The sequence below is a fragment of the Schistocerca nitens genome, chromosome 3, assembly GCF_023898315.1.
Source record: "Schistocerca nitens isolate TAMUIC-IGC-003100 chromosome 3, iqSchNite1.1, whole genome shotgun sequence".
In the NCBI taxonomy this organism is placed as follows: domain Eukaryota; kingdom Metazoa; phylum Arthropoda; class Insecta; order Orthoptera; family Acrididae; genus Schistocerca; species Schistocerca nitens.
This window is the reverse complement of record NC_064616.1, coordinates 831,301,663-831,322,659: the sequence shown is the minus strand read 5'-3', so window position 1 is coordinate 831,322,659 and position 20,997 is coordinate 831,301,663. Positions and strand designations below refer to the sequence as shown.

Below are 20,997 nucleotides of genomic sequence, written 5' to 3'. Positions count from 1 at the left end.
ACAGGCATATATTTAATATCGGCTTCCACCATACTCAGTTAATTTCCTATACCATAATTAGAACTCATTGAGTCTGACAAACCACTGTCATTGGTTTGTGATACATCAAAACTGAAATTACCAAGCATGGAATCATCTTCGAAATTTACATTAACTAAATCTAACTTCAGTTTCTCATCTACAATTTCCTGATTCTTTTCTGACCCTTTGCAAAGTTTCTTGGCGCACACACACACAAAACTCTAAGTAGAACACTACTTATCTTTCGCCTCGTCGGTTAGTTGCACGGCGAGATGAAACAGCGGGTCCGTCCAACATGCTCTGCCTACGTTGGACCAGAATACGAGCCACCGCTTCTACCACGGCTACCAACTGCTCCCACTGCCGGTCTGCTGCAGTAGAAAATGGTTCAAATGGTTTTGAGAACTATGGGAATTCTGAAACGAGTCTTTTATTTCATTTCAGTTGAAAAAATACCTGCCGTCAGCCCACATGTAATTAGCGAACAATGTCACTGTCCTCAGTTCACAGTTCATGCAACCCAGTACCCACGCATGGCAGCCAGAAATGTATTTAAGTCCAACGCGAAGAATTACCGATTTCACAGTCAATACTCCGCTGCTATATATGAGTTTCACATTCAGTCCTTTTCAGCGGATTTCTATTAAAGAAATTGCTCGCCAAATACTCCACATACGGATGCGAAACATGCCACACGGAATTTTACAAAGGCCGGAAGTTCACACGCGTTTATCTTCCCAACAAAATAATTCTAGAACTTCCAGACTACACAAAACTGTCCGAGAATGCAACTGCTTCTACGGCAACACAATCGGGACACGAAATACCAATAACTTCTTCATTTTACACATTATGCAGACGGACACGTTCAACATGACCTGGACGTTCAACAGCTACCCAGCGACTCCTTCATTCTGCTCCTTCCACACCCTGTAACTACCTGGGAGTGCGCGGGAACTGCTAAACTCTGATTGGTTGATCAAAATTGGTCGAGATCATTCTCGCGCCAAAGCTGTCCTACGCCAATCACTATTCCCAAGTGCATTCACGTCATTTCAATATGCAAATATTAATATAATGTTTAACGTAACCAAAGCAAAGGGAAACTAATCTGGGGATTTATTTAGAAAACTATTCCTCTGCAAACGGCTATTCTGGCTGCCTTCTTACAAAAGCAAGTACTCTTAGCCATACGTCATCAGCAATGAGAGGAAAACACAACTTTCCCACTACACAGTTACGTAATTTGGTACAATACACAATATTGAAATTCTACGTATGTCCCACTTACATACTCTGATTCATTCTCATTCATTCCACAACAACAAATAGATATTAATTAAATAATAATCTTTTCTGGATTTTATAGTACAAAAATGAAAATTAGTTAACGTTTTTAATATGAAAATCCAAATAAATTGAGCTGACATTTTGTGAACTCGAGTAATGATTTCAAATGATACTAAAAGATAAACTGTTGTTATTCCCAACTGAATTTTTTAGTCTAAGTGTCGGTTTGGGGTGTTTTAAGTAATTTCCTCTAACTCTGAAACGATGACAGATAGAAGGCTGACATTTTTATACCATATTCTCTTGAATAACAAAAGGCAGAGTATCGACTTTGAGCAATATTAATTGATATTTAATATAGTGTATTTAGATTCTTAGGGGTTTGAATAGTCAGTCGCTCGAAATGACACATACTCAGTCGCAAAAGTATTCGGACAGCACGTGACGGCGCATAATTTTGCAGTTTGCCGCATGAATAAATACAGAAATTGCACTTTGTAATGTATTTGGGACTCTGGGTGCGATGTCGCAAACGTGAAACACGCGTCAAATACGAAGAATTGTTGTTGGACATGTGTCTGTTACGTAATATTTCCTGAAAACGGCATGGAAAGTTGCAACAAAAGTATTCGGACAAAGGCGGACAACGTGAGAGAATAGTTCATTCCGAGACGCACAGAGGGTGAAGCGACTGCAGTTTGTCCGACATTTCCACGAGACGATAGCGATGATTAGTAAACACGTATCGCGAGCCTGTGCAGGTCGATGATGGGATGCAGAGGGAAGTGTTCTACGTTCGAGCAAAGGCAACTTGTCGTTTATCATCACGCAAAGGGGAAAACATGCATGGAAATTGCCGCAATAGTGAACATGAAGAAAAGTACAGTTCACGACATTATTAAACGGTTAGAGAAAGAAGACCGACTGGAATTTCGTTGCAGTACAGGACGGTCACGGACATTTTCACAGAGAGATGAACGTGTGATTGTGCGAAAGGTACAACAGAATCCGAAAATATCTGCCACACGAATTGCAAGTGAGGTGGAGGGAGACCTTGGTATAAAAGTTCATCACGAAACCGTGCGGAGAGTACGACGACGATCGCAGTACCATGGTCGAGTGGCACGGCGAAAGCCATTCATAAATGCTGTGAACCAGAAGAAACGTATGCAGTTTGCGAGGGAATACGCCGAATACGATCAGGCTTGGTGGAAGCGGGTGATATTTTGTGACGAATGTAAATTTACATTATGGCAAAGCGACGGAAAGGCAAACGTGTAGCGAAAGACCAATGAAGAGCTGAATCCCAGGAACGTCAAACCAACAGTAAAGTTTGGATGTGGGAGCATCATGGTGTGGGGATGCATGTCCGGCAATGGTGTGGGTGATTTAGTGTTCATTGATGATACGATGAACAAGGAAGCGTATTTGAATATACTGCGAGGACATTTGAATCAGAGTGCACGACATCTAGGTATTGCGAACAACTTTCATTTTTATCAGGATAATGATCCCAAGCATACCGCGCATATTGTACAAATGTGGTTGCTCTTCAATTGCCCGAAAGTATTACATCCCCCTTCCCAATCACCAGACCTTAACCCAAATGCCCCTTCCCAATCACCAGACCTTAACCCAAATGAACATTTGAGGGATAAACTGAAACGGACCCTCCGCGCGGACAACATCTATACGAAGGAGACCTTGAAAGAGAAACTGCGCCAAGAATGGGCAAATATACGCCCAGATTTCACGAAAAAACTCGTGGAAAGTAGGCCTAGTAGATTGGAGGAGGTATTGAAAATGAAAGGTGGACCCACAAGGTATTGACATTTTCGTCGTACAATTTATGAACATTTATTGGACAGTATCCGAATACTTTTGTAGCAGCAGGGTGTGCAGGATGTTTCATTTTTGTTGTTAATTTTTCTGTTATTTATGTTTTGGAAACGAAATAATACAATAATTCTTTTGTAATTAATGTTGTTACGCATATATATTGCTAATAAATGTTTGGGTTTCATAGTCAGTGTTTCTCGAGTACTCATTGTGAAACTTCCCACTGTCCGAATACTTTTGCGACTGAGTGTATACCGCTACCCACGGCTACCATAGCGACAGGTGCGAATGAGTCATTCCTATAAGGCACAACTGGCTGTCTCCTACACAGCCAACAGCTCTAATGCTACGGGCTGTAGGACACTAAAAAAAAAAAAAAAACAGCTGGCAGTGTCTGATGCCAGACCACAGCCCACTCAGTGTATTTAACACCCTCCAGAAATCAGGAACGCTGACTTTGTTCCAAAACATACCTGACAACATAACCGAAGAGCAGTTTATGGTATGTCCACCATAGATTACATCTCTCCATAGCGATCCATATTGCTGCCGAGTGGAACTCGCACAGTTTTACCACACTTGAACACCTAAAGTTGCTTGACGAAGGTACATATTCGTTCTCACATTGCTCCAAATGAAAGTGGAACAGCAAAAGTGATGGACTAACAATGATACAAGACATTCTCCACAACGTGTTGGACCGGCCGCGGTGGTCTCGAGGTTCTAGGCGCTCAGTCCGGAACCGTGCGACTGCTACGGTCGCAGGTTCGAATCCTGCCTCGGGTATGGATGTGTGTGATGTCCTTAGGTTAGTGAGGTTTAAGTAGTTCTAAGTTCGAGGGGACTGATGACCTAAGATGTTAAGTCCCATAGCGCTCAGAACCATTTGAACCACAACGTGTTGTATGAAGGCCTGTAGAGTATACATAATCGTCTTTCTAAGATTTGAGGCTTAGTAGAGGCAATATCAAAGTCGTTAACATCACACGCAACACACACCAGAATTTGCACATCACACCTTTAATTTCCGGTGGACTCTAAGGTGCTTGTACAGGAAAATATGTTACAATAGTTCATACGGACGTGAGGTTCGCTGTGGCTCGGTTGGTATAGTTCCCATGTGGCAGTGCAGTAGTAGTAGCAATAGTAAATTCAATAGATTCAAACAGTTGGCCCCATGCCAAATTTAGATTGCATTAGGTTCCCAGCTAGCTGTAAGAGATTCATAACCAAGGTTCTCAGCCAGCTGTACACACAGTCACCCACACATTCTTTTGATGGGTGACAGCATTTTTTTTAACTAATACAGATTTTTACTGAAGGTACGCCTTGGTGTGATGGAAATTTCACATCAGTGTTGAATAAACGATAAAATCCAACCATCAGTTTGTAAGTGACTTCTCACATAAATTGTGTTTTAGTTGGACATAGCACATCTGGTATTTCCAGTAGATTTCTATCCACCACTAACCCACAATGTCCTGGCTTACTAGCATCAAGATGGTATTGGCCAATTTGACCATCATGATATAAGACACTATTGCACTGCTGGAATTCACACACTGCCAACTACCATTGTTAAGTAGGGTATGCTCTTACGGTGATGAGAGCACTGGGAGGGGGGGGGGAGGGATGATGATGATGATGATGATGATGATGATGATGATGATGATGATGATGATGATGGCCTATGGTACTGTGGTCATCTACCTTCCTCCCTCCCTCCCTCTCTACCCCTTACTCGTCTCTGTATTCAGGCATACTAACCATCAAGCAGACCCACAACTTGTGCTCTGCACTCCATAGTGAGAGGGTGGTCACAATCGTAAAGAGTATTCAGAGATCTACCATCTTCAGGCAGAAAAAACTGATCTGCACACTCGACTATAAGTATTAAACCATTCTTCTCGCTCAATGTTTACTAATTATTGCGTATGTGTGAATGTATATGTTTTTCATGGTTTTCTTTTATTTGTCCCTGAGTTCAACAGCTCCGTGACGTATGTGATTCAATGAATATTACCTATGAGGAGCAGCAACAGATATCAAGTCAGCAAGCAGGCACACTGTCAGATGCAGCTTCCGACAGATTGGAGTGGAAATAAAGTTAGCATGCAGAACTACGCATATATCCATCACCTGCACCACTAAATAGCACACACACTGACCCCATGATGCAGTATAAGAGCAGGACACAGAATTGTTTCCTGACTTTGAGTTTCTGCTATCGCCAATGTCTGAATCACTCATCAAGCCGCTACCACAATTTAACGTAGCTATGAAATCGGTTTTGTTCGCTGCAGCAAGTTGAACATGAGTGACAGTAAACACGTAGTTGTAGGCATCTTCTCAGATAGTTAGTTAAATGTAATGGTAATATTTGAAAATCCACGATTTAGTGACATAAAAGTATTGCTTCCAGACCATGAATAGTATCAATTATGTCTGGATTCGACGCTAATAACTGCTTGGCTCAACGCTCAGACGCCTGCAGTGTTACTAGATTGTCATATAATACGTGTGTGGGACTGTCCAAGAACAATGAAAATATACTGCAACGAGAATACCACACAGTTCATTCACATTTGGGAATCTACATTCAGAAACTTGATGCGTGCTAGTTCAGCCATTCAGAGCGCAGTGTATGAACATGTCAAATGGTGCCCATATGTGTATGGGTTTTTTGGACATATGTGGCATGTGCTTACAGAGCTTATGCATCAGAATACTTCAGAGGTAGCCTTTGCTACAAATTTCGATGAATGCTGTGTTTCAGTGCATGGCATGTACAATGCATCTGCATCATCTTAATCTGATGTCGCTAGACAAGTACATGCATATTTCAATTTATTTCTATATTCTACTTTGTTAAACCATATTAAAAATGTGAAAAATAAATGAATATTTATCTTTCTGAGTACTTGTCCATGAGCAGGATATACACGTATCTAACAGAACAGTTCTTGATATGAGGTGGACCGAACTTCTCTGTCCAGTTTCTGCTATCTCGAAGAGTCTTACACATTTTAGATGGGCTGAAATTTAACAGTTCGTTTGTTGCAATGCCAGAGGGAGGCTTAGCAGTTCACACATTTTCAGTTGTTGCCACTATGTTAGAGAGGAACATAGATGTACATTATTAGAAGAGGCAAAATTGGTGTGGAATGAAGTTGCTCAAAAATGAAACTATGTACAGGTGAACTATGGAAGACACCTACGGGAGGACGACTGCTCCACATGCAGCTGCCACCCGTTCGACACCGTGCCCAGTACCATGTGTGGGTGCGACATCGCACATTGTATAGCATGGGAATTCTACACCAAGCTGTGCTGCACCCTTTAACATGTTGAGTAATTGCGTACAGCTTTAGTGCCACATGCTATATAGTTGTGGCATTGTATCTGGAGAGCCACACCGTACATCACATCACCTGTGTAGCGTATCGCAATTGCTGGGCACTTGATCTATCTACAGTACCACATCATAGAGCATACTCCATCTGTAAGGGTACCACTTGTGAGGGAAGTGGTTCCTCTCCCACAGACGTCTTGCATTGTTTACCTGTACACACTTTCTTTTTTGAGCAACTTTATTCCACACACAGTTTGTCTCTTCTAATAAGAACTTCGAAGTTTCTCTCTGATATAGTGTCAACAACTGGAAATGTAATCCATCTCTGACGTTCCAACAGTTCAAATGTTACATATCATCACACACAAAATGTGCTAAGTCTCTTCGATATAACAGTAACTGGGCTGTAGAGTTCGGGCTCCTATCGTATAAAGAACTGTTCTGCTAGATATGTATGTATCCTCTGCATGAATAAGTACTCAATTAAATGTGACCTACAGTTATATTGCATGATTGTGCCCGTAGGTAAATGTTCCTTCCTATGAGATATGTCTCGACTACCTCGTCGTCTACATTACTGAACATGTAAAGAATTTTGTCATTTATACTTTAGTAAAATTAACTGTATATTTTATTCAACATGTTCAAGGATTTTTACGAAATATAACCGTTTAGAGAGAGAAAGACTCATTTATTTTCTCTTTTTTTTTTGCTTTGGTTTAACATAGTAAGATACAGACAGTAATATAAATATCCACATACATGTCTAGCAATTTCAGGTAGTGATGATGCAGATGCACTGTACATGTTGCTTACTGAAACACAGCATGCATCGAAATTCGTAGCAAAGGCTTTCTCTGAAGACTTCTGACGAGTAAGCTCTGTAAGCACATACCAGACATTTCCAAATTATCCATCTGCATATAGATATGATTCGCCATGCTCGTACACCACACTCTACATGGCTGAACTAGCAGACGCCAAGTTTCTAAATGTAGATTCCCAAAAGTGAATGCACTACGTGGTATTGTCGTTGTACATTTTCACTGTCCTTGAATAGTCTCCCATACATATTATATGAGAATCTAGTAACACTGCAGGTGTCTGAGCATTGAACAAGCAGTTATATGCATAGAATTCAGATTTAATTGATACCATTCATACTGTCACTCATACGTAGGTTGGAAATTATATAGTGGCAACACTGCTGTGGAGACACTATGTAATGGAATCTACTACTGTCGCTAATAGCACACTTTGTTGACATACCTACCTTACCTCCGAGCAAATGGACTCACCCGTTCCACGTCACCGGCGTGCGCACAATCGAGGGAAAAACAGTCACTTGTGAGCGAGCGGTCTAACATAACGGTGTCACTATGTTTTCGAAACAGGAACAAAGGAGTTGGATCAATGCACAATACTACTGTTCCTTTTTTGAGCATCACCTGCGACCAGCTTTGCGAAAGCAGTGGCGACACTTTCTGCGCAACCCACCTATAATTTTGCACGACAATGCGCGGGCGCATACAGCACAAGCTGTGGCTGCTCTGTTCGGTCGATGGGACTGGGAAGTACTGTACCATCCACCATACTCCCCGGGCTTAGGTCCTTGTGACTTTGATTTGATTCCGAAGATGAAGGAACCACTTCGTGGTATTCGCTTCAGAACTGTTCCAGAGATTCGATAGGCAGTAGACCGCTCCATCCGCACCATAAATAGAACTGGTTCTTCAAACGATATACTACGCCTTCCACATCGCTGGCAACGTGTTCTACACAACGTTGGTGACTACTTTGAAGGACAGTAACAGGTGCAAACATGTAACTCTTTTGTATAGGTTGTGAATAAATAGTTAGAACTATTTAAGTTCCAACCCTCGTATTCAACTTGTATGTTGCAGCGCAAAACACTACTTTCATAGCTGCATTAAAGTGTGGTAGCAGCTTCACACGTAGTACTGACATTGGTAGTAGCAGAAACTCGAAGTCTGGAAACAATTCGGTACGCTCAGGCAAAGAAGCTTATCGTAAGGTCATTATCGGAGTGCCATTTACATTACAATGGCTGGGCGGGCCGCGTGGTCCGTTGGTACAAGGCCTTTCGGTCCAAAGTGGTGCGTAAAAAACAGTTATATTTGTACGGGGACACAAATATCGGCAAGTCTACATTAATTGAAAAAGTGCTGTCACGTAAGCAACATGTTTATCTTCCATTCTGTTCCGAATTCGGATTTGGTGATTATGACCCTCGTGTTCATAATGTTATTGTCTTTGAGGAATTCGAGTGGTCTAGATGGCGTCCATATGCCTCGATTTTGAAACGCATAGTTGAAGGACGACCGGTAACTGTTAATGTGAAAAACAAACCAGGTATGGTTATAAAGCACCGTGGCTTGGTTATATTTGTGTCAAATGAGTATACAATTGGTGATGAAGCTTTAATATCCCGTCTTAACGTTGTGCCCGCGGATTGTCATATTATTCATTGTTTATCTATGAAGGAGGAGGTGGCGTCGGACACGTCGGATGTGGAGACCCCGGAGGAGATTATATGCGTCTCGTCGGATGAGGATGATGGGCAGGGTTCGCCGTGCACGACGGATACGCCGACGGACGATTCTAACTAGACCATATTTTGGACGAATGTGTAAATGGCGGACAGAATATACACAGTCGGATGGCGTTCGGTTTGAATATGGAAAAATGGGCGCCACCGAGAAATATGATGAAAATGCCACTAACTTTACCACTTTACGACATTATGATATAACTGATGAGTTTAAGTTCTTTGCCAACAAATATGAATCTGTAATAATTAATAAAGTAGTCACATATGTATATAGGATTAATGTTAGAGTTGAGCGTCTCACGTTAGATGATAGAGCAAATAAGAAAATATTTGAAGACCAGGGTGCATTAGAAAAGGTACGACTTGCATGCAGTAATAAACTGGGACCTTTTAGTCTTAGACCAGAACGATCCTCTGGAGTTCCATGGCGTAAATATAGTAGGAGAAATCGATTCAAATTTGTTACCTATTCTAAACCAGAGACTAGTGCCGACATAACTAAAGTAAAATCATGGACTGATTTAGAAACACAATGTAAAGCAAAAAATAAACTGTTTCAAGGTATTAATCCGTTTTATATTGGGCTTGAAATTGCTGGTGATGAACCTGCGAAGAATGATGTCGTTCAAAGCGAGGTGAAATATGTTACATTTGTTGTAAGGAATAGAGTGTACATGACATTTTGTAAAAGAAAGGGTACCGTTACATTCTAAATAAAGGTTATTGTTTACAGCTAATGTCTGCGTTGGAATCTTTTTATGGCAACTGGGACCATATAAGAAATTACCCGGACGACCTACGCCTGGCCTTCCTTGTTCCTACCAGTCAGCAACGCATCGATGAATTAGCCATAACATTTTATGGAAACAAGATTAATTATTCTGCTGCTATAATTGTATTAGAGGAATTATGGTGTTATAAACCAAATCTACAACAATTGATTGCCCAATTTAGGGAAGCATATAGGGAGTATGTTTTTATGCCAAATGGTATAAGGTGTGCTTCGACGTATCAGGTGCAGTACTGATACGCAGTGTTTTGAGCTCCATGACTGGTGTATATGTAGGATATATTGGAAACCCGAAGTCTCAAAGTATTCTCTGTCCAGCTCTGATATTAGGCACTGCATCATAGAGTCAGTCTGTGTGCTGTGTTAGTGGTGCAAGTGACAGATATGTAGTTCTGCATGCTAACTTGATTTCTACTCCAATGTGTCGGGAGCTGCATCAGAGAGCGTGCCTGCATGCTGACCTAATATTTGGTGCTGCTCCTCAAATATAATATGCATTGCAATCAAATATGTCAGGGAGCTGTTGAACTGAGGAATAAATAAAAGAAAACCTTGAAAAACATATACATACACAACGTAGAGAGAGAGAGGAATGGTTTAATACTTAGTCGAGCTATATGGAGGTGTTAGCCCTCTGATTACACTTCATGATTATGATCAATCTTTCATTATGGAATGCAGAGTACAAGTGGTGGATCCGCTTGATAACTAGTAAGCCTGAACGCTGAAGACGTGTGGGGAGGGGGGGGAGGGGAGGGATGGAGGTAGGCGACCACAGTGCCACGGGATTGATACAACTATTTTTTCTACTGCATCCATATCCACAGGTCAGCCACCTCGTATTCTGACGTCGCGAAAAATGTCCTGGACGCTAAATTTTGAATCATGTACGTACCTGTAGGATGACATAGAAATACCGTTATCGTGCTTAGTGGTTTACTGTGTTGGAATGTCACATATGAACAACACTGTAGAAATTCATAGCAGAGACTTCAGAAGAAGTGTTCTAATCAATCTTAAGCATTTCAGATAACGTTTGGACTTTGAGGAATTTATATATATCAGGAAACTGATCAAAGGAGACTACATAATACTTTCGCTTAGCCTATACATGTTACAGAAAAAAATCCATTGCATATAAATGTCTCCAAACTGTGCCAAAATGCCCAACGAACGACACCACAGCTCTAGCAAAATACTCCCCAAACTATAGCGTCTATCATCATCATCATCATATCATCATCATCATCATCATCATCATCATCATCATCATCAACAACAACAACAACAACAACAACACTTTCACCTTCACATGAGCGTTCCACACTTGTGCAGTGGATGTCATGGTGGTCAAGTTGGCCAATATAATCTTGATGACTAATAAGCAAGAATGTTATGGGTCAGTGGTGGATATAAATCTGTTGGAAATGTTAGATGACCTATGTTTAACGTAAAATACAATTTTTGTCAGGAATCACTCAAAATTTTAGCTGTAGCTTAACATTTTGTCTACGTCGATATCAAATTTTCGTCACACCAAGGTGTAAGAGCAGCAGAAATCGGTGTTAGTTGAAAGATTGCACCGTCACCTGTCAAGAGAGTGGGTAGGTCACTGTGATATAGGTGGCTGTAAATCCTTGATTATGAATCTGGAACATAAAGTGAGCTTTCCTGACTTTTGAAGGGTCTTAAATACAGGGTGTGTTGTGGTGTGGTGTCTGACGCCGGTGGTTGTTTTTCGGTTGCAGATAAGAAGGGAAGTGTATTATTTATTACCGTTGTTCACACATTTTCCTATATGTGGAGGATGACTGAAGTTTTGAGTGTCCTGCAGACCAATGCAGTACCCTCTCTCTCTCTCTCTCTCTCTCTCTTTCTCTCTCTCTCTCTCTCTCTCTTTCTCTCTCTCTCTCTCTCTCTCTCTCTCTCTCTCTCTCTCTCTCTCTCTCTCTGTGTGTGTGTGTGTGTGTGTGTGTGTGTGTGTGTGTGTGTGTGTGTGTGTGTGTGTGTGTGTGTGTGTGTGTGTGTGTGTGTGAGGAGGAGAAGAGAGATTTTGGTGGTCTACTGTTCTGTTCTTTTTCACAACGTTAGTGTAACATACTGTTTAAGTTCTATGAAAAACGCCAAGACTTCGAGAAAACTGAAAGATGTATTGACAGCTAAATACGTACATATCCTGTACTTGTGAGATGTACTATCGCTAAACATGAGAAATAACGTGAAAAATATCAAACTGCTATGATTATGATCATTACAGTTAGAGATGAGTTGTTCTTTGCCTTAGTACAGTTCAGGAGAAGCGAATGGAGGAATAAGATTTGCTGGAAATATTCACAAGTCGTTATATCACCAGCACCAGTATTGGTCAAAAATGTGTGAGGAACTCGCAGTTTCCTTGTTGTGGTTTTGGATCTGTTGCAGAAATGGGAACACATTAACGGGATACTGTATGATAATGTTCTGCGACTACATTGTGCATCTAGAATCTGCGAAGCAGTTTGCCGAGTTTTTGAAACTGGTGGAATAGCAGCATTTAACAATAATTCATTTTCTATCGTGGTTAACTTAAATTTAGAACACGTGTGGCTCTATTATATAGACTCCAACACTATTTATGACTGCATAGTCAACATGCCGAGTTTATAGAGTCTGACTAAAGAAGGAGACGGCACTAGTGAACGATTTGTAACTATATTGTTTTCCTCCACACAAAAAACATTAACAGAATCGTAAGAAATGGTAAATGACACAAATCCTACGACTGACTGATGAGGGAATAAAAGCCGAGACTTTCCAATCTACAGAGTTATAATAGCACAGTTGTCTGATGGAGCTGTCTGCTCTGCTATGGCTGGGGGCTGTTAATACCATGTATCGGTGTGATAGGCATGTCAGCACAGCGGGTCTATCTTGATGCGACTTCCTCATCCTCACATTAACTGCTTCTTCTTATAATCCATTCTCCTGGATGATTTCACCGAGATACCTGAAATTCTTAACTCGTCCGATTTTTCCCAAATTGGTGATCATCCATTCAGGTCCATCACAGATGTTCGTTATATATTTTGTCTTTTGAATAGAGATCTGGAGTCCAACTTTTTCAGCAATTTCCGACAGCCTATTCATCTTGTTGACTGCTGACTCTATGTTGTTAACCAAAAGGCCAAGCAATCAATGCACACCCCTTTGTTCATAGGACCAAGCCTGAACCACTCTTCATTTGTTTCTCCTCGGACTAACAACTTTTCCCACTCTCGAATGACCTTTCCCAAGACGCAGTTGAAAAGGAGCGGGATAGTCCATCTCCTTGTCTTACACCCGTTCTGATTGTAAAGGGTTCTGAGATCTCACCGATAAATTTTATTTTTGACACTGTGTTAGCGTGAGTTTGTTTGATCAGCTTTCTTGATGTTCAAAATGGTTCAAATGGCCTTGAGCACTATGGGACTTAACAGCGGAGGTCATCAGTCCCCTAGAACTTAAAACTACTTAAACCTAACTAACCTAAGGACATCACACACATCCATGCCCGAGGCAGGATTCGAACCGTAGCGGTCGCACGGTTCCAGACTGAAGCACCTAGAACCGCTCGGCCACTCCGCCCTTCTTTCTTGATGTATCAGCCACCCCAAACTCTTCCAAAATATTCATTAATGCCTCTCGGTCGATGGAGTCATATGCCTTCTGAAAATCAACAAACACGACCACGTAGTTATTTCCTCCAGTTTTTTTTTGTACCTGATGGTCTTCTTCAGGTTAAAGATCTGTTCTGGGCAAAAACGGCCCTTTCGGAAACCGGCTTGATATTCCCCAATCAATTGGTCAAGATAACCCTTTGTTCTGTTCTGTAATGCTTTGGAGAGGATCTTATATGGAACACATACTAATGAAATGACCCTATAGTTGGTGACATTTTTTATCGCCTATTTTGTGTAGAGGATGGATCAAAGCTGACTGCCATTCAGTTGGTATCATCCCAGTTCTCCATATCTCCTCAAAAAGGTGGACTAGTACATCTAGAGTTTCATTATTTGCCAGCTTCAGTAGTTCCGCCACTATTGAATCCTCTCCAGCTGCCTTATTATTCTTAAGGTTGTTGATGATCCCTTTGATCCTCTTTACTAGGTGGATATGAGTTGGGTAGTTTTTGGATTGGGGCACATGCAGGGAATCTTTCTTTCGGTTCGTCACAATTAAGTAGATTTTCAAAATAACGAGACATGATCGTGCAGTTTTCTTTGTTGGTCAGGTCGAGCTTTCCATTTTCGCCTCTAAAACAGACTAGGGGCTTGGTACCTTTTCAGATTCGACCTGAACGTCTGTTAGAAGTCTGTGGCATTGTTTTTTTCTTAATTGCTCTCCTAGAGATTGCTACATGATCAATCTGTTTCTCTCCACACACATTGCCTGGTGATCGCCAAGTCTTCTGTTTACTTGGCTTGTGTTCGTAAAATGTTTACATTATCTGGACATTGAAGGATCGACACAGATTGACGAGTCTTATACCATTTCTATTAGTCATCTTGTGAACAGGATACTTCCCAATTGTTGATCAGAATTACGGTTCTATTCCCAGCTGAGCGTTAAAATCACCTAGTAGGATCTTTATGTTCTTGGATGGTATTTTCTCTAACTTTTCTTCAAGAAGATCCCAGAACTGTTCAACTTCCTCGGGATTATATCTGTTGTCGCCATTGACTGATACATGTGCATTGATCAGTGTGTATCCTTTGTTACCACAGCTGAGAGCTCGGACAGAAAGTCTCTCAGAAGGGCTGAAGAACTCCACAATTGAACTGACAACCTTCTTACGAACAACACAAGCTGTGCCAAGTATATGCATGATCTTACCGATTTGACTGCCCTTTTCCATTTATAAATCCTGTAACCTTCAATGTCCATTGTGTCTTCATCAAGGTATCTGGTTTCTTTAATGGCCAAGATGGTTATGTCATGTTTGTCCATCATCGTCAACTCTTTGTTCTTCCCAACTTTCAATAGAGAATTGACGTTCAAAGTCCCAAAATAGTAATTCTGTTTTGTCTTGAATATTGTATGCGTAGTCGTGTCTTCAAACCATCTAGGTTCAGGCTCCCCAGAACCCATAGGCCTGATTGCTATCTTAAGAGTGGTCGATTCCCTCAAACAGGTACTACCTGGGGTAGTGTCCTTTTTTATGACGTCATTCCATGATGCTTGGTTGTCCAAACCAGTGTGGGTCGGACAAATCCTTCCCAGTAATACAACCGAGTGAGATTATACTTCTTTAGGTACAAAATTCATTAATTTCGGTACCATATTCGCTATTCGCAATGCAGAATTCAGTGTTGTCAGTACAATATTAGTTTAGAAATGCTATGGAAACGTTTGATGTTAGTATGCACTATGAAACATATAGTGAGATGGGAACCGTTAGATGTAAAAGATCTGTGACATGAGAGAAAATTCGATGGCCTGTGGTTGGTTAAGTTGCAAGCTTTCATATGGGGTGACGCTGTTGACATTTGCCGGTCCCGTGCGTAACACACCGAAGCGCGTGATTCACAGGTCGACTGTGCTGGCAGCGTCATGCTTCTTCATGAGACAGATATCTTGGGGTTCTATTCGCTGACAGTTTATTTTTTATTTTATTTTTTTAAATGTCATGGATAAGAAGCGTATAGGTCATACTCTCGTAAGATATTGCTTTTTCACTGTCTATATTTAGTGTGTTTGGCGGTTATGATTGAACTTGTTAGTAAGTATAAACATGTCTGATTCTTAAATGCGCTTTATACATGGCTGTTAGATATATTACCATATACGATCATCTTATCCAGTTCACTAAAACATTAAAATGCCTCAGACTAGCACTTGATCGCCAACAAGGAAGCGCCATCTACGAATCATTCAACAGAAAGCCCAAATAGATTAAAATTACTGAAACTACTAACAGGCTGAGCATGGGGATTACATCGTTCCACAGTCCTCCACACCTATGAATCCATGATCTGATCGATCTTCTGCTGTGCAAATGTGACATGAACTTCCGCTCCTCCCTCCTTTTATCACGCGTTACAGATGCGTTCCGCCTAGCCTTTCGAATCTGCTTACCCTCCCCCACTTGCATTCTCTACCAACAAATAAATCCTCTTCCGTCTTGATAACCTCTGCATGTCCTACATTACCTGTAAACTCGACAATACCCACCCTCTAGTTTCCTCCCTACTCAGTGCTGCTGTGCCTCTACCACCACATTCTCCGAATGCTGCACCTCCACACTCTCCACATTCTGCTCCCAAGAAAATTTAGTCGCCTTCCCTTACCTGATCATGAAATCAGCCCTGATATATACCCATCCTGCCGGATATAAGAGATCCCAGGCCAACTCCCCCAGCCAGAGCTCCCTCCGTCTCTACTTCTTTCCACCCACATCCTAAGCCTTTGTCCGGAAAAGCATTGCTCTTCACTCTCCTAAATTCCTCCTCTAAACATCTGCCCAAATAAACACCCTCTTACTATCGCAACTGCTACATTCCCATGATACCCTCCTTCCTAGCAGTCTAGGCACACTCATCACTTCACTCATCAATGTGTCTATTTTGATCAGTCAACACACTGGCTTTTCACTTTTTTAATTTACGCACTTGTCTGTCTTTTATTTTTTGTGAAACATTCACTTGCATTTCTTCTGTGTCAAACTTTTAGTTAACAACAAATCCACCTTTTATATTTTAAATTATGAAACTGAATCTATGTTTATTATTTCAAACATTCGTTTTGGGAATTGCTGTGTCCAACTGTATGCTGTGTTTTAAAATTCTTACTCTCATATGGCTGAAGAGCGGGGACTTGCATCACTGACAGCCCACCCCCATCGTTGTGGGGCAAGAGGAATGAAATAAAAAATAACAGAACAGGGGTCGTAGGCTTTGTCCTCTACCCCCCCCCCCCCCCCCCATACACACACAAAATCACGAATTTTTTGTGCTAGCTATGGCTGTAATGCTGTCACTAGTGTTGGAAATCAGAGCTTCCATTCTCCAATTTGGAATCGCATTTCACGTTTGATGTTTACAACTTGGAGACCACCACCAGCTGGGTTGCAGGGTCATAGCACAGCATTTTTCCTACACTGTAGAGATCTCTTTCCATGCGGTACAGTGTGGTGGCTGTTCGCTACCAGACACAGACATCCTGAGGTGGCTCGTGCATGTAGACAGATCGCAGGGGTGGTGGTGTTTCCACGGGGTCCTTTCGCTCCCAAAGTGAGAGATGCAGATTGAAAAATGTTTGGTTGTCAAGAGAGCAACATATGAAGCCTTCAGTGACTACTGTAGTAGAATACTGTAGAAAGATCTTTCACAAAACCCAAAGAAATTCTGGTCTTATATAATCGTTGTTAATGGTACCAGAGTTAGTGTCCAGTCATCCACAGGCAAGATGAGAACCAAAATTGAGGCTGGTAAAATAAAAGCAGAAATGCTTAACTCCTCCACTCGATTTTCAAGTGTTCCTCTATAAAGGAAAGACCAAAAATCCAATACTATTGACCCAATTTAATTCTTGTACTATTGAAAAGATGAGTGAAATAGATATTAGTGTCAGTGATTCTGAGAAACAGTGGAAGTCACTAAAACTGAAAAGAGCTTCAGTGCTCGATGGCTTCCTTATCAGATTCCATACTGAAATACGTCTGAGTTAGTCTCTATTTTAATCATAGTCCATGATAGATCCATTGAACAAAAAACTGTGACCTGTAGCTGGAAGAACGCACAAGTCATACGCATCTACAAGATGAGTAGCAGAAGTGATCCACAAAACTATCGTCTAATATCCTTGACATCCATTTCTTGTACAATATCAGGTCATATCCTGAACTCAAACGTGATGACAGAACAAAAGTAGGAAGGCAGAGCGTCCACAAGCACAGTTTGCGTTGTTGTCAAATTTACTGCCCCTCCCCCACCTTGGTACAAGGTTGTAGCGGTAAATGTGGCAACATCGCAATTTAATAATGCAAATTAATGACTTCAGTTATGCAAATTAGCCATTCTCTGACCCTCCCTCTCCCCTCCCCTTCCTCATCCCCACTACCCCACCTGCCCTATTCACAGGAACTTCGAATTTTGGCGGGAATTTCTAATTTTGTTAGGAAATTAAAAAATCATGAGGGTTTCGAAATGGTAGGAATTGCTTTGTCCCAAGGCCGTGGTGACGTCACACCCCCACAGCCCACCCGCGAATTGCCAGGATATTCAAAATGGTAGGTGACCTTTTTGGGATTCAAACCTCAGGCCTTCTGAGCAGAAAGCCCAAGTGCGCCGCCCCCCCGAACACAAGGAAATGGACAGTCTGTATCCAGCTGTAGGAGAGGAAGGTTAGGTTAGTGAACTTCATTCATTTTGGGTGGGAAACTGAAGTAAAGATCGGTGATAATTACGTAATTAATCATAAAGATCGGTCCTAATTACACATGTACATGCATAACGCTACACAACAAGCACCTAAAATCGCAATACAGCTCAAAAATTGACGATGTCCCCTTCCAACGCCGGCCTTGGTGGCCGTGCGGTTCTAGGCGCTGCAGTCCGGAACCGCGGGACTGCTACGGTCGCAGGTTCGAATCCTGCCTCGGGCATGGATGTGTGTGATATCCTTAGGTTAGTTAGGTTTAAGTAGTTCTAAGTTCTAGGGGACTGATGACCTAAGATGTTAAGTCCCATAGTGCTCAGAGCCATTTGAGTCATTTCCCCCATATGCCCTATTAGCGAGAATTTCGAATTTTGGTGGGAAATTTAAAAAAATCTTAGCAATTTCAAAATCGCAGCAATTTCTTTGTCCCAAGGCTGTGCTGACGCCACACCCCACCGCCCACTCGGGAATTGTCGGGAAATTCAAAATGCCGGGTGCCCTTTGCGTGATTCAAACCCCGGGCGTTCTGCGCGAAAAGCTCTTGTGCACCCGCATACACAGGGAAAAGATCAATCTGTATCCAGCTGGAGGTGAGGAAGTTTTGGTTAGTATACATTATTTATTTTGGGTGGGAAACCGAAGTAAAGGTCAGTCCTAATTACGCAATTAATCATGAAGATCGGTCCTAATTACACATCTATGGGCATAGCGCCACACAAGGTGCACCTAAAATTGCAATACATCTCAAAAATTGACCATGTCATACAACTGGTATTATCGTACAGGAAAAAAGCTCACAATACCACTCGAAACAAGTGGCAGATGTACTCAAAATAAATAGTAACTTTATATAGGATGATCCCTTTACCTACAAGTAGAAATAAACCTCTATGCTCCACTTGTGAATTGGTGGGAGAAAGGCTGAAGTGGAAGGTAATATCTTTATTTTTGGCGGGGAAACCTTTTCAACTCGCGGGCCGATGTTGGAGGCTGTGTGCCTGGCTGAGCACACGGTCGGGAGCCCACGCTATCGATTCAGACCAACGTTACTCACACAATGGCCCGTGACTCCAGCAGAGCACTGAGCAAAGCTACCCCAAACAAAGACGACTATGTGTTGTTTGTCTAGCTGAGATACACTACACGCCACCAACAGCGGCTCCTGCCATGGCACGCTGTTCTGAGAGAAAACATTTCAGTGTAACCACTACATTTAACGTCAACACACCTCGTATAAGTGAGCATCTATTTAAAAAAAAAACACTATCTCACCAATAATAAAACAGTCCTGTTGCCACGAAAATAGGTGTCGTCCATTTTTTATTTTTTACTTTAATGAGCAAAATCAATATGATTTGAAATCATTCGTTATGAACGAGGGTATTACACTAATTTGAGACAGTTAAATTATCAGTATAGAATGGCATCTACACAGTCATTTTTACGTTGGACTGCAGGATACAATTCACATCTCTCTTTCTCGAAAGAGCTTCTACTATTTTGCTGCTAAAACTACCGATCACTGCAGAATGTGCTTGTTATTTGGAAACTTTCATTGGAGGAAAAGAGAATTTAAACTCCAAGGAAAAAAAAACTAGCAGTCTAACGAAACATCTATGTTAACCGATTTCTTCCAGTTTGATGGACAAAATTACATGCTTTGAGAGTGTCTCTGGCATTCAGATCAGTGTCCGTAAATAAACTGTCATGCGTGTGGGTACTACAAACATTTGAGAGATGTGAAATAACATTACAGAATTCAGCCTTTCACACTATCTGTTTACGTGTCTGAAAAAATACAATCATTTTTCGTTCGGCAACAAGAAGTTACAATTCAAGATCACGTTCTTGTTTAATACACTATGGCAGATCCCATTTTACCAATGCTATGGTATATCATCCTGGCATTTACGTAACGTAAAAACCAAGTCGTGAGAGCATTCCTTGTCAAAGAACCTCCTAACGTCGTCTAGTAGAGAACTTTATAAGATTTCACCGATACATCAAAAACAAATACCGTCTGCGTGCTTGCATCCGACACATTTGCTCAATAAGTCGCCTCTACCGACCTGTGTGTAAAATTCCTGTCACTAGTACTTGAAGAAGACCGCACCCAGCAGACCATCATTTGCAATAGCAGCAGATTCTTGTGTTGAAGTTTCGCAAGCAATTTGGTCATCACACAACAACCAGTTTCATGCAATCCACACACGTCTGAAAAAACACTACCATATCTAGGTTCCACAACAGCTATAAATCAGCTGGAGGATGCTTTGTAATTAGAGGTTACGAAGTATGAAATAACACAGGACCACAATAATAAAAACACTCATGATTCCACTAGAATAGACACAGTCGATTTCTGTTAGTTTTATGAGCAAAATCGGCATAGTTTGTGTTACTCATGTTAAAATTACAAATGGTCATGCATGAGGACATTACATTCATTTCAGACGTATGAATTAACGATACAGATCAGCATCTATACTGTCATTTATTACGTTCGAGCGCATTCCTCTTCGTTATTTTGTAACATCCAGAGTAGGTAAAAAAGTCTACGAACTATCTGCAGCTGAACTTTAACTTGCCATACTGCTCCTTGTAATAGAATCACCTAACGTCATCCTATAACATTTTACAGTATCTCTCTACAGATATATCAAATACCGTCAGCGTGCCGACATCGACGATATTGCTAAATAAGGCGCTTTCACAGACCTACATGTCTGTGTAAAGTTT

At 41.4% G+C, this 20,997-nt stretch overlaps 1 protein-coding gene across 1 annotated transcript in view; it reads left to right on the top strand.

The window, feature by feature from the left end:
• The window catches only part of LOC126248855 (glutamate [NMDA] receptor subunit 1), a 613,579-nt gene that overhangs the window by 67,534 nt on the left and 525,048 nt on the right, over positions 1–20,997 (top strand). The gene's annotated exons all lie outside the window — the stretch shown is intronic.